This window comes from Aquila chrysaetos, chromosome 4 (genome assembly GCF_900496995.4).
Source record: "Aquila chrysaetos chrysaetos chromosome 4, bAquChr1.4, whole genome shotgun sequence".
Taxonomy (NCBI): domain Eukaryota; kingdom Metazoa; phylum Chordata; class Aves; order Accipitriformes; family Accipitridae; genus Aquila; species Aquila chrysaetos.
This window is the reverse complement of record NC_044007.1, coordinates 52865467-52879133: the sequence shown is the minus strand read 5'-3', so window position 1 is coordinate 52879133 and position 13667 is coordinate 52865467.

The following is a 13667-nucleotide window of genomic DNA, read 5'->3' as shown; positions in this document are numbered from 1 at the left end:
AGCACGAAGAGTGTGCACTTGAAAAAATATCAATTAAAACATCAGCTAAAGGATTTTCAAGCTGGCTTCTATTCCTGCAATTAATATAGCAGACCAAATTATGTCATTTACATGCCAACCAATGAGGTAAGAAAAAAATTTAAATACTGAAGAGCACTGCGATGAGTGTAACGCTTAACTTCAGCTCTTGAATTTAATGGAGAAGCAGTTGTTTTTAGTGGTACTCATACTGTGATTGTGAGTGACTCCGAGTGTCACCATGCAGCAGTATAGGAAAAATGACAGTGGTAAAATGTGCTCCAGACTCTTAAAAGGTGCTATGGGGTGAGCAAGGAAAGCTCCATTCTTCCTTTAGGGAAGAAGGAAAAAGGGGGGATTTAGAATTATATTAATTTCACTAGCAATTTGAGAGACCGGGTTACCCTTGTAACTAAACAGATGTATGTGGAAGGAAAGGCACACAGACTTACACCCAACAGACTCACTCCTAGGCCATTGTTTCTTGATGAACCAACCTAATGGCGAGGACTGGGCTTCCTGAACAGGCAAGAGTCACATTCAAAAAGCTAAAGGCACTGTGGTATTTAAGGGCATCAGTAGGCCTAATTCAGATTGAGCTAGCTGAAGGCGGTATGGCCACTCTGAGGTTTGCATTGCATTTTGTAGTGCAGACAGCCCTGCCTGCCACAGGAGACAAAACTTGCCAAGAATATTGGCTTCTTTTGTCCTGCTCATTGACATTTACCTTTTACTTTCTTCCGAACTAGTGTAGAACAACATTGCATTAAAACATATGCTTTAATGAAACAAAGTATTGCATTTAAAATAGACTGTACCTTGTTTAATAGGGAATTACTGAATGCCATTGCAGTTTAGGCAACAGAAGCTAGAGATATCTTAATGTTTTTCACCTTTCAGGAAATCAGGTGAAATTTGCCTCTTAATTTAAAAACTCTATAGCCTGAACAACAGAGGATTTACCAAGAAGACGTCCATCCCTCTACTTCACAGATCCTCTGCAAACACACTCAGTCTCTAGGATCCTTTCTCCAGGGGAGTCAACCAGATTGAGGCCCATCTTGTACCACTGTCACACAAGATTTCCATGTGCTGCAGTCTTTCACAAAACCAGTTCATTTTTCTTCCCAGCTTATCAGCTTTTTTTTACTAAATTGAACAGTAGTTTGCTGTAATAATTAAAGCCTTAGCCTAGCAGAGCTGTAGGAGATATGGGTACTACCATCAGTTTTCTGGATGACATTTGGCAAAGATTTGAAGGCCCGGTGTGCTAAATCACTTAATTTGTGCTTGGCTTTAAACAGATCACTGGTCCCATTGATCAATGTCTAAATGACGCTTCACCCCAGTTTCTCTCACTGTTCACTACAGACGCTGATGAAATTTGCCAACCAAATAAAGGTTTTGTGAGTATTCCCACAAGAACACCTGCAAAATACTTTGAGAAAGTTTGCTGGAAGATGGACTAGAAATATAATTACTTGCCAATGTGACGCCCATTTACAAGAAGGGTCAGAGGGAGGGTCCGGGGAACTACAGGCCTGTCAGGCTGACCTTGGTACCGGGGAAGATTATGGAACAGTTTGTCTTGAGAGCACTCACATGGCAAGTCCAGGACAAGCAGGGGATCAGGCCCAGTCAGCATGGGTTTACGAAAGGCAGGCCCTGCTTGACCAACCTGATCTCCTTCTATGACCAGGTGACCTGCCTAGTGGATGAGGGAAAGGCTGTGGATGTTATCTACCTTGACTTCAGCAAGGCCTTTGACACTGTCTCTCATGGCATACTCCTTGAGAAACTGGCATCTCATGGCTTGGATAAGCGTACTCTTCACTGGGTGAAAAACTGGCTGGATGGACGAGCCCAGAGGGTTGTGGTGAATGGGGTTAAATCCAGTTGGCGGCGGGTCACAAGTGGTGCTCCCCAGGGCTCAGTGTTGGGCCCTGTTCTGTTTAATACCTTTATCAATGATCTGGACAAGGGGATTGAGTGCACCCTCAGCAAGTTTGCAGATGACACCAAGTTGGGAGGCAGGGTCGATCTGCTTGAGGGTAGGGAGGCTCTACAGAGGGATCTGGACAGGCTGGATCGATGGGCTGAGGCCAATCGTATGAGGTTCAACAAGGCCAAGTGCCGGGTCCTGCACTTCGGTCACAGCAACCCCATGCAGCGGTACAGGCTTGGGGAAGAGTGGCTGGAAAGCTGCCCAGCAGAGAAAGACCTGGGGGTGCTGGTTGGCAGCCGTCTGAATATGAGCCAGTGGTGTGCCCAGGTGGCCAAGAAGGCCAACGGCATCCTGGCCTGTATCAGAAATAGTGTGGCCAGCAGGAGCAAGGAGGTGATTGAACAATCACCCTGTAGTCGGCACTGGTGAGGCCACACCTCGAGTACTGTGTTCAGTTTTGGGCCCCTCACTACAGGAAAGACATTGAGGTGTTGGAGAGTGTCCAGAGAAGAGCAACCAAGTTGGTGAGGGGCCTGGAGCACAAGTCTTAGGAGGAGAGGCTGAGGGAACTGGGGCAGTTTAGTCTGGAGAAGAAGAGGCTGAGGGGAGACCTTATTGCTCTCTACAACTACCTGAAGAGGGGTTGTAGTGAGGTGGGTGCTGGTCTCTTCTGTCAGGTGGCTGGTGATAGGACGAGAGGAAATGGCCTTAAGTTGCAGCAAGGGAGGTTTAGGTTGGATATTAGGAAAAATTTCTTTATTGAGAGGGTTGTCAGACATTGGAATAGGCTGCCCAGGGAAGTGGTTGTGTCACCATCCCTGGAGGTGTTCAAAAAGCGCGTAGACAAGGTACTCCAGAACATAGTTTAGTGGGCATGGATGATGGTTGGACTCGATGATCTTGAAGGTCTTTTCCAACCTAAATGATTCTATGATTCTATAAACACCCAGAAAATTCCACTAGTTCAGCAGATATTTGTAATCAACTAACCCAAACTACCCTTTGCCTTTTACCAACAGACAGTAGCTGACTGCGTCAATTACAGCTTCTCCTTAAATAAGGCAATGAATGAAGAGCGTCTCCTGAGCAGGTAGACAGGATTTATGGGGATGGATTTAGGAGAAGGACTCTTTGAGATAGACCCTACCCTTCCTCTTGCAAAGATAGCAAAAATGTTATGTTATCTATAGAGAAAACCATGAACCTTCATTATTGCCATGTATACTATAGAACTAAGGCAGAGTCTACCAGACTCTACCTGTGAAAACAGGGGCACAGTACTAGTGAGGTATGGCAACATTGACTAGCTGCAAACAGCATCACCGCTACTCCAGGAAGAATGATCTCACCAGCACCTCTTGAGTTCCCCTGTGCCAAATGCTCCCTGCTCAAAAAGCTGGGATAAGATTTGTGCTTTGCTTCAGATGGCCTTTCTTTCAACACCTCTCTCCCTGATTTACACCTTTCTCATGTGAAGGAGACACAGAGGTTTTAAGAGATTTTTAGATCCAGAACTGCAGCAAAAGGGTGGCCCCGCTGGCTGCTGCTGAAACAGAAATTACTCTTCCAGCCCTGGATTTTAAAGGAGGGTATCCTGTGGCTATATTTAGTTTATCTAGAGCCTAATAGATAGCTAAAATAATCTTAGGAACCTTCAGGTGAATACTCTGGTAAGTTATTAGTGTTCCCTTGGGTACCCCAGAGAAGTAATTTGCATGTGAAATTTACGTAGGTAGGTTATATATAATAAGAAAAGATGTGATTGATAGAAACCTGTAGGTTGATTTTATTTTTTGTCATTTGGATATTTTATCTTCAGGTTAGAAGCCACACTGTTATCTGAGCATCCCTGCAGCTGTGAAGCACAGGGGCACCTCAGATTACTAATCCTACTTTAAAGAAATTAGGGGGAAACATATTTTTCACTTTTTTTCAGTGGACTGACTTTGTGCGTTTGGCAACTCTTTCCATGTATTTGTCCATGCAATGAGTTCCCCATTTTCTTCTCCTACCTGCTCTGAAGTGAGAGAAAAAAAACTTGAAAACAAGGAGAAAATGTGCCACAAAGTCATTTAAATTGGCAGTTAGAGTCAAGGGCAGGTAAAGAAAGTGAAACTACTTCCAGTCCCCCCCAAACTTGTTCTTCCCCCAGCAACCAGGGGAACACTTTCACATGGTAGCAAATGCTCTTCTTTAGCTGCTTACCCAGCTCCCAGGTCCAGCAAAGCACTGGAACTTGTCTAGGAATTATTCTTTGGAGCTACCTGAATGCTTCATATAGTATTTAAACGTTTGCCAGTTTGCTTTGGACTCTTAGTTGCAGGTTTTCACTTTTAGCTTCCTCAACCTGTTTCTGAGCAAAGCAAAAACCTTAGCAGACTTTGTATTATTAACAGTGACAGAATGAAACCTTGTTCCTAAATTGCTTTTACGAATCTGCTGCTATCACAGCCCTGAGCACAAGATCAAATGACTGGTTTAAAATCCAAAACCATAGCTCAGTGGCGCAGAGCTTCCTATGCTGCCATACAAACACTCTCATTTTAATTACACCATTGTGAAATTCCTTAACAATAAAAAATCCAGTGGCCAGTAACTATGCTGAAATATCAGAATAGTTAGAGAATTTAAGTCTCATTATGAAGAAAAATAAGAAGCCAATACCAAATGTTGTGAGGAAACTGAAATTGCGGGTAATACGATAGTGAATACACAAAGAATCCAGACTTATGAGAGTCTGGGGAACCACCTAACCAAGGAGAGGAATCACAGTGACACTCTAGGTACTACAGTGCTAGATATACCTCTCGATACATGCAGTCTGCTATCAGTTTTCATGAGAAATTGTCTGTCTCAAGAACATGACCAAGTCCCAGAAAAAGTGAGTTGGCTGATCAGACTTTTCTTTAGTTTTGTAAGAAGCATCTAAAGCAAGCAGCCATCTGGAAAAGCAGCAGATCTGAGATTATCTTGAGCAAGTCAATTTAGCTGTTATTCCTAGGCTGCAGCCTGAAGGAAGGGTGGGTGTGTGCAATGAATGAAAATCATCCTGCCGGTATGCTGGTCTGCTCCACTTGCCAGTTAGGAACACGGCACGAGAGAAATAGAGTAGATCATTAAGTTATTTCTGTCATTCAGGTCCATCCCACCTAATTTATGGTACTTAACTGAGTACCTAAGAGAGATGCCTACTTGCCCTAGGCTGTCTGTAAGGACAACACACCACCACAGCATCACTCATCCCACCTATACCTGAATCACCCTTGGTTTTATCAGAACAGGTGCTCAGGAAGGCTGTGCTCCTTGCCTAGGCTCCACAGATGACTGGGATCTGGGCCTTACTGAAGCAACAGAGCTAGCTATGAGATATACAAGTGAATACAAATTGGTATTCACCTGCTTTCCTCACAATATATCCGAGCCTGCCATTTCCACATCTTTTGTAGGAGTGATGCTCAAGAGCCTAGCTTCAAGGCTCTTCATCTAGGAGGGACCCCAGAGGAAAAAAGTCTGTTTCCCATTCTCCCCAGTGATGACTAGGGAGATCTTTCAAGCAGTATTGGAGCCAGAGAGAGCTCTGCTATCAACCAAAGCCATTTTGCCATTGTGGGTGTTGGCATTCTCTTTGGTCATTTGTCATCACTTAGTCTGATTCACCTGCTGGGATACTGGGGAAAACTTTCTATAACAGAGTCCCAGCAACCTGCTTGCTGCATGTCATGGTCATACAGAGTATGAGGAGCCCTTGGAAAGGAGTTGGGGTGCATCACCATAGTGGGTTGAACTGTGGCAATAACACTTGATCTTCTGGGCCTGTACTGTCTTCTTACACCCAGAGAAACAGCTCACCTTGGTGAAGCTAAGGAAATAACGTGTGGATGCATGTGCGTGTGAGAGTGAGAGTAAACAGCTTTAGGTTTGCTACTAATTCCAGTGTTAAAGGACAGTGGGTCTCTTCATGAGATTTTTCCAGTAGTGTATGACATGAGAGGCTGCCTGGAAAAAGACAGCTTCTACTAGCAGTAAGCACTTGGAGACAATTGACAAAAACGTAAACACTGTGCTGATTCCAAGTCTGTTCAGACGTTTCGATTGAACAAGCTATACTTCCAGATGCTTTTCCATACTTCAGTAGGTAAACTGTGCCTTAGTAGTTAGATAGGCAGTTGCATTAAGACAATGTTCAAAACAAGAAATCCTCTGGGGCATTTATTTCATGGGGAGGCATATTGATGTTGCAGGGATCTTAAAGTGACTGGATTCTCTAAAGCAATAAGAGTGACTAATTTCCTTTTCAATGAATCCACATATGCTCAGCTTTCATGTTTTGAAAGGCAGCCAAAGTGACATTCTTTCATGCTTTAAGTTGATATAAATAAAGTACAACAGAGAGCCCTGATAGCAAAGTTTATCAATGACACATGCCTTAGTTAGAACTTACATGGACACGGCTGGATTTTCCACTTTGTCTTCAGCTGGCTCTTAAAGAACATCATCAGTTGCCGTAAGCTGGCAGTTTCCAGCCACAATCTGTCTGAGACAGTGACATGAGATCCCCATGCACAGATGATCTAGAATGACATTTGGAAAGCAGCAGGCCGAGGTGAAACACAGGTCCACAAAATTCAAGGTACTTTACAAACCTCCATTTGGGCATGGAGACCTTATGGTTTTTATAGCATAAAAAACCAGATAAAATAGAAAGGGACATACTAGTGAAGTGAGCCAGCAGATGTGACACACACAGTTTGCTAATTCCCCTTCTGGCCCTCCCTATGGGGTTTTTTTGTGTATCTTAATAAAATTGTTAGCTGTAGATCTTACCTATTTTAACGTATTTAACTGAATTCCACTACAGTTTTTAAAGTAATGTTTTTCCATTCTTTCTTTTCTTCATCCTTTGCTGGGGAAAACCAACACATGAGAGCAGCACATAGTGATGATGCAGCACCTAACCTAGAGGTTCCCCTCTCAAACTGTGTCCTGTGATGAAGCACAGGAGAGAAGCAGCAGCTGACCGAGCAACAACTTCTGATCTAAAGACTTTGCCGAGATAGTTTGCCTCGGTTTGGGGAGATTTTTGGATTCATTCCTGCTACACAGCCTCAGCAGGGCTTTTCCAGGTTGTATTTCTGTAGCTGGAACTACAAGAGTTGATTCCTTCTTTTCCTCTTGCCTATGCATGTGAGAGTAAGAGGTTATTTGGACTGGACTAAACACTGGCTAGGGATCTGTCATGACCCAGGCTGGACAGACCAGGGAGTTGTGTTGGGCTCAGAATTCCCTCAGGCTAAATTAAGGTGAAACTACACCAAACAAGCTAAATTAAGGTGAAACGACACCAAACAATCAGTTAAACATTTTATTCATGGCAGAAGTAAACTGAACTTAGAAGGCGTTAATAGTAGGTGGCATGGTCTCTCACAACAGGAATTGGCATGGAACTACCTCAGTAAACTGTGTAACCCATGGTAACCCTTATACATCAATTCAGGGAATAAGGAGATTCCTCCCGTTGAGTCACGAGGTTCAGAGCAGACCCCCTTGCTTTCTAGACTCCTTCTCAGAGAAGGGCCTAGGGGCAGCTGGATCCACTCTTAGTCCCAGACTTGGTCAACGGTTTATGTCTTATTATGAAGAGGAGGGAGAGGGAGAGAGAGGCAGAGGAAAAGAGAAGAGAAAGATTTCACCAGTCCTGGGTCCAGCATTGGTCTAAAGGCCCAGTTCTGGTGGGCGGGCGGGCATGGGGCTTCAGTTTGTGTCCTTTCATCATCCTTGGCCCTCCTTCAGGCAGGCACTCAAACTCATTAGGCTAATTAAGTGTCATGTGCAGTTTGTGCTTTCAGAACCTTTGGGAAATGGGTCGGTGGGCTTGGGGGTTGTTTGGGGAGTAACTTCACTGCAGACATGACCATTGTTTGATCTTCGGCCATACATGGTGAGCTGCCCTGCTCAGCACATCAGAACAGCGTATCAGAACATGGAGCTGCAAGCTGTGCACCCTCTGGCAAGCCCTCCTGTCCTGTTGCTATGTCCTGTGCTGATCTGTGCTGATCGGCTTCTTTTCACCTGTGGTTCCTTGCTATGCAGGGTTCGTTGTTATGTGGAGTTCATCCTTATGCAGAATTTGCCCCACCACAGTCGTTGAGACATTAACTCTTTCAGTCTCTCACAGGATCATTTCCTCATTAACCAAGCTGCCTTGCCTCCCCCCCCCCAAAGCTGTTGGGCAGCCAAAGGTTAAACATTTGCAGCATGGTGAATTTCTTCATTTCAGGGCAAAGCAGGCTGAATGTTTGAGCTAAGATGGGCTCTCCCTGCCTTCAGCTTCTCTTTTATTCCTCCAGGGGTTCCTTCTGTCCCTCTCCATTGAGGCCAAGCTCATCCTCCAAGTCTTCATGGCTCTGACTCTGCCTCCTTCTTACATCTTACTAACTCCTACTCTCTTCGCCAATGTCCTTCTGGGATTCTCACTTCCCTGTCTTCTTCCATCCCACCCCAAGCCTGGAGTGCTGAGCAGCTTTGTTCTCTACTTCAAATTCATCCCCAAAGAAAAGCTCATTTGCAAAAGCTTACTATCAGCATTCGTTGCCTACCTCTGCCACCAGCTTTTGTATTTTTTTTTATGTGTATGTTTGAACTAGACTTCGAGTTCTTTGGGGCAGAGCTGTATTTTACCTGAATATTGACAAGGAAGGTCAAAAAGAGGATGACAAGGAGGAAGGAATGTGCTTCAGTAGTGCAATCTACAGGAACTGAATCTGCAAAAATGGTATCATTTTTCAGCAGCATAATCACAAAACAACAGCATACTTCAGAATTCATACCAATGGCAGATGTGAAAGTAAAGAAGTAACCCCAGGCACTTGTGGTATAGAAACATAGGTATGTGGTCCAGAAAATTACTTCCTGCATTCTTTAATAACTAAGCCTGACATTATAAAGCACTCATGAATAAAATTAAAGGAGTTCCATATCAGAGTATGCTCAAAATGAGAGGTATGTTGCAAGGAAATTCTAGCTAAAAAACATCGAACTAATCCAAGTTCTCTACTGAACTCACAGTAGTGTTATTAGGTTATAATCCAAAAAATGTTACTGACTGAGGGAAGGAGCTGTTGATGGCATGATTATTGTGAATAGCAGCCAGATGTGTGACACCTTGCTTTTGAAAAAAGCCAGATTTCTGTAGTATTAGTGGCACAGAGATATGAAATTTAGTAAATTATTTTGGCAACAAAAATGGCACACGTTCTCTGCATTGGGATAAAACAAACAGTATATGGCAACCACTTCCGCAAACTGATACGCAAGACACTCAGATCATGATGATAAGTTAGCCAAATACAAAAGAGACATTTAAAAGTAGCAAATAATACTATTTTAAAATATTTCATGGACTTTGATTTCTGTAGAATATTAATATTTTTGTACAAAAATTGTGTATGTTGATAATTATGATGACAACAATAAAACTTATAGACATAATGCAATGTTTTAGACACAGGCCAACAAAATAGTCATTTTTCCTAGCTCACCATGTAGAACCAATGACGAAAAAGGGAGTCATTCGGCTCCTGGGTTTTGGGCCAGTGCAGGTACCTAGCTGCAGTACATTGTCTGATCATCATCTCTTGTTAGAATAGTACAGTTTGTTTGGCTCAATGTAGATGGAGACAATGGATTCTAGTTTGGGCAGAATCAGCCCATAGGTGTCTTAGCAAGCTGCAAGAGCATACTTCATGCTCTCAGCTTCCACTGACTCCCATTTTTATTCTACTCTAAGGTCAAAGCCCTGGTCTTGATCATTAAAGTCATTAATGGGTTAGATCCATTGCCATTTGTGACCATATTTCCATCTATATGCAGAGTGGCAGTATTCTAGGACAACTGTGCTAGTAAGTCCCATGTCCCAGATGAAAGATGAGGAGTAGAAAAATCAATCATTCTCAGATTCACATGTGAAACAGTCTTATAGGTGAATCCAGGTAAATGGACCCTTTCTAGGTACCCTTACCAAGTTATTTGAAAAATGCCACCAAAATATACAGGCGAAACATTTCTGCTGTAACTGGCAAGACAGAATGGGTTCATATGGTATATATTCCCCAGCAATTTATTCAGGAAATCAAGAAGAAACCCAGAAAGTATTAAATACAGCAGAACATCATAATGAGATTTAACAAACATAAAAGTTGTATGTATGCTCTGGTGAAAAGTGTAACATACTAATAAAAGGTAGACAGATTCTCTGTTACTCACTTCTTAAAAATGTAATTTAAATTTTCCTGAGGGGCTGTTCTTTGTGCTAATCTAGTTTCTCCTTCATCAGTCCACACATAATTAATTGTATCTCACAGTCAGTAACAAACTAAAGTGGCTGGCAGGATGCCACCTAAAAATTAAGTACCAAAGGTAGTACAGCTTGTATTAATAATTGTTTAAAAGATTAAAGTATCTTGTGCAACTTCCCATGACTGGTTTGGAAATAACAGGTAAGCTACTTAAGCTAGGCTAATAAGGCAATTTATCAACCTTTCATGCCAGTCCTTCCACACTGAATGTTGTGCAACGTTGTCCAGGGAGGAAGAGAGTCGAAAAGAAGAGCTCTTGAGCACAAGGGAGGCCAATGAAGGAGGGAGAACGAAGCACCAAGCACTAGTGCCATTACAGATGGGAAGCTTCGGAGGCTCCAGGTATACCCTTCTGCAGAAATGATAGCAGAAGTCAAAATGGAAACTCAGTTTGGTCTTCGAACAGGATTTTATTTGGAAAGATAGCATCTGGTTTAGGTGAAATTTTTTTAATTCAAACTACACAACCTATTGACATAAGGTAATACAATCTCTGTTCTATCAACTGCCCTCTGAGCGCAGAGAGAGTGTTTTTGTTAACTGCTTTCATCCATCTGGGCTTTCAGCTGGTGATAGCGTTTAAATCTGGGCTGAAAACTGATTTTGCTTACAATAGTTTTAAAGAAAGTAATATTAACTCGTTTGTTCCCCACTTAGCTTCCCACCTAGCACATACCAGAAGAATAGCCTAATTGATGCTGTACTTTTCTAACATACTACTAGCTAATTTAGGACACTAACTCCTCTTCACATGACTAACAGTTGTGGCATTTTAATTTATTACTGCCTTACAGATATGCAGCACTACTCCTCTGACTGAGTTTCTGATCCCCGAAAAAGAGAGCAATTTTTGTCTGCCAGTCCAGTGCATAGTTTGGCATCTTTGCTTGAATAGTTGATGAAGATGGCTTTAATCAACATTGTCAGATTTTGCACTGTGGCAACACCAAGTGGCAAGCAGAAGTGACATGCTGCTGACATTGCTGTGGGAATAGTAATCTCTGCCAGGGGTGCACAGCAACTGCTGGGGTGCTAACATCTTGAGTCACTGCAGCCAGCTTGCTAGGACTCATTCATTGATATCCCAACATGAGCACTAACAGCTCAGTGTCGATCCTCCCCCACATGAGATCTACAGGAAAGTAACAAACACTGTTCTAAACAGAGGAAAAATTCAGTATCAAGCAAGAGGTGGCTATAAAATGCTATTAAATTGCAGTGGCAACATTGTTCTTCCTCTTAATCTTTTCTAACCCCGGGAAAAAAATGCCTTTGTCTATGCTGTACTCTCTAACAATTATATCGTACTGCTTTTCAGCATGCTGGCAGTCCTACTCTCTGTTCACATACAACATCAGTCTTGGCTTAGGGAATATTTGTATTCTAAAAAAGACTCCATTTACTTTGTCAGTGTCTCCTCAGGACACTTGTAATTGGCTTTCTACTATCTTTGTAAAAGTTTAAAAGCTTTTTTTTTACCTATTCAGAGGGGTCTTTGTTTTTCTTTCATACAGAAAGAGGTGGAGGCTAGAATAATCTCAAATTATTTATTTAGAATGGCCCTTTATTCAGCTGATAATATGGTTTAATTTCTCAAAATAAGAGATAAGAAATAGTGAAAAAGCTCTGTAAAAAGCCAAGTAAACTTTCTTCCAAGCCTGAATGGATAATATTCTCATAGTATATGCAGGTGACTCATTCAAAATGACAAATCATGTGGAGGCTGTTTTCAATGTTATGAAGCCCCTTTCTCCATGATTTGAAAAGAATTGGCATGGCTCTGACATATCCCGCATTTTTTAGGCAGACAATGGTTTCAATTATAGATGAAGTGACAAACTCTGGGCTGGTGGCTTGCCCCCAGTCCCCCATTAGCGGAGCAGCACCCACGCCAGCCGCCCAACCAGAGGCCAAGCTGTCCCTCACTCAGCACCTTCATTTTCTGGGCAAACACTTCCCTCTCTCGGTACAAAAACTAACTACAGCCACACCACATAGGAAAACATACTCCCATCCATCCTTTCCATAAGTTATTTTAAATATTTGCTTTTAATAATAACAATAAATTGAATTTTAATATTATTTGCCTCTTCCAATATGAACAGGATATTGGATGTTTGAGCTTTTTCCCACCTATGAACAAGATTTTGGCAGTACCTGAGCTTTTTGGCCAGACAACAAACAGCATGCTTAGGAGACCTGGGAAACAACATTGGGGCTTGGCTTTCTCTCAGTTCTCTGAAATAAAACACAGGCTGAAGCCATGGCAGTCCTTTACCTTACACAAACAAACAAAAAAAAAGGAAAACTTAGCAATGGCGGACATTTTCTAATGCTCCCAATAATTCTGGTCAGACCCTCCTCTTGCAAGCAACTTTGCTGATTGAACCCTTTCCTGCTGCCTCCTACACCTACCCCCCAAAAAGCATATTCAACCCTACACTGCCTTGGCCCAGGCAGCTCTGCTGCTGGAAAGGGTCCTGGGAGCAATGTAGACATAAATGGCTGAGCTTGCAGAGGCTGTGGGCAGGGGTGGGTGAGCTACCCCCCTGACCCAGCCAGCTCAACCCAAAGCATATGTGCGATACTCTCTGCCAGCAAGGCAGTAAGGGCCCATCCCAGCCTGCTGGTGCATGGTGGAGAAAAGCTGGAGCCTCCAGCCCACAAAGCTGCTTCTGCTCTTAGCCTGTTAATAGAAATCAAAGCATATACTGCAGCACTGCATGCCATAACTCAGGGACACCCCAGCTGAGCGTGTTGCCTTCAGGGATTCAGAGACATCAGCAGAAGACAACCGCTGAAATACTCATGTGAAGGGCCAGAGATGGGCAGCATGGCTGCCTGCACTTGTCATGCTTCAGACACCACAACTGACCAACAGCCTGACGTTACAGTACTGGAAAAGAGCAAGATCCACAATATGGAGGGCTTCAGTGCTAAGCTGAATTCCTCATACTCTCCTAGAGATTTAAAAGATAAATGACTACTGAAGAAGGACAGTTAAGAGGAGAAAAAAACAATTGGCTGGTAGGTATCTTCAGTGAAGACCAATTCAACAACTTAAGAGAGTTATGAAAATGGCCAATATTTCTCTTTCCTGAGGCAAAAAATGACTACTTGTACCTCAACAGAAAGCAATGTTCTTGCTCAAAAACCAGCCATTTGTAGCTCATCTGAAAACGATGTTCCTGCACAAAAAGTGGCCGTTTGTAACTCAGAAGCTCAGAAGCAATGTTCCTGCTCCACTGGGAGTTTCCTCAGTGTTGTGAGGCTAACACATTGTTACTGTTTTCAGCGCGTACCATGCCTGGGTGGGGAAATATATTGGTTATGGTACTCTGGCCTCTGCG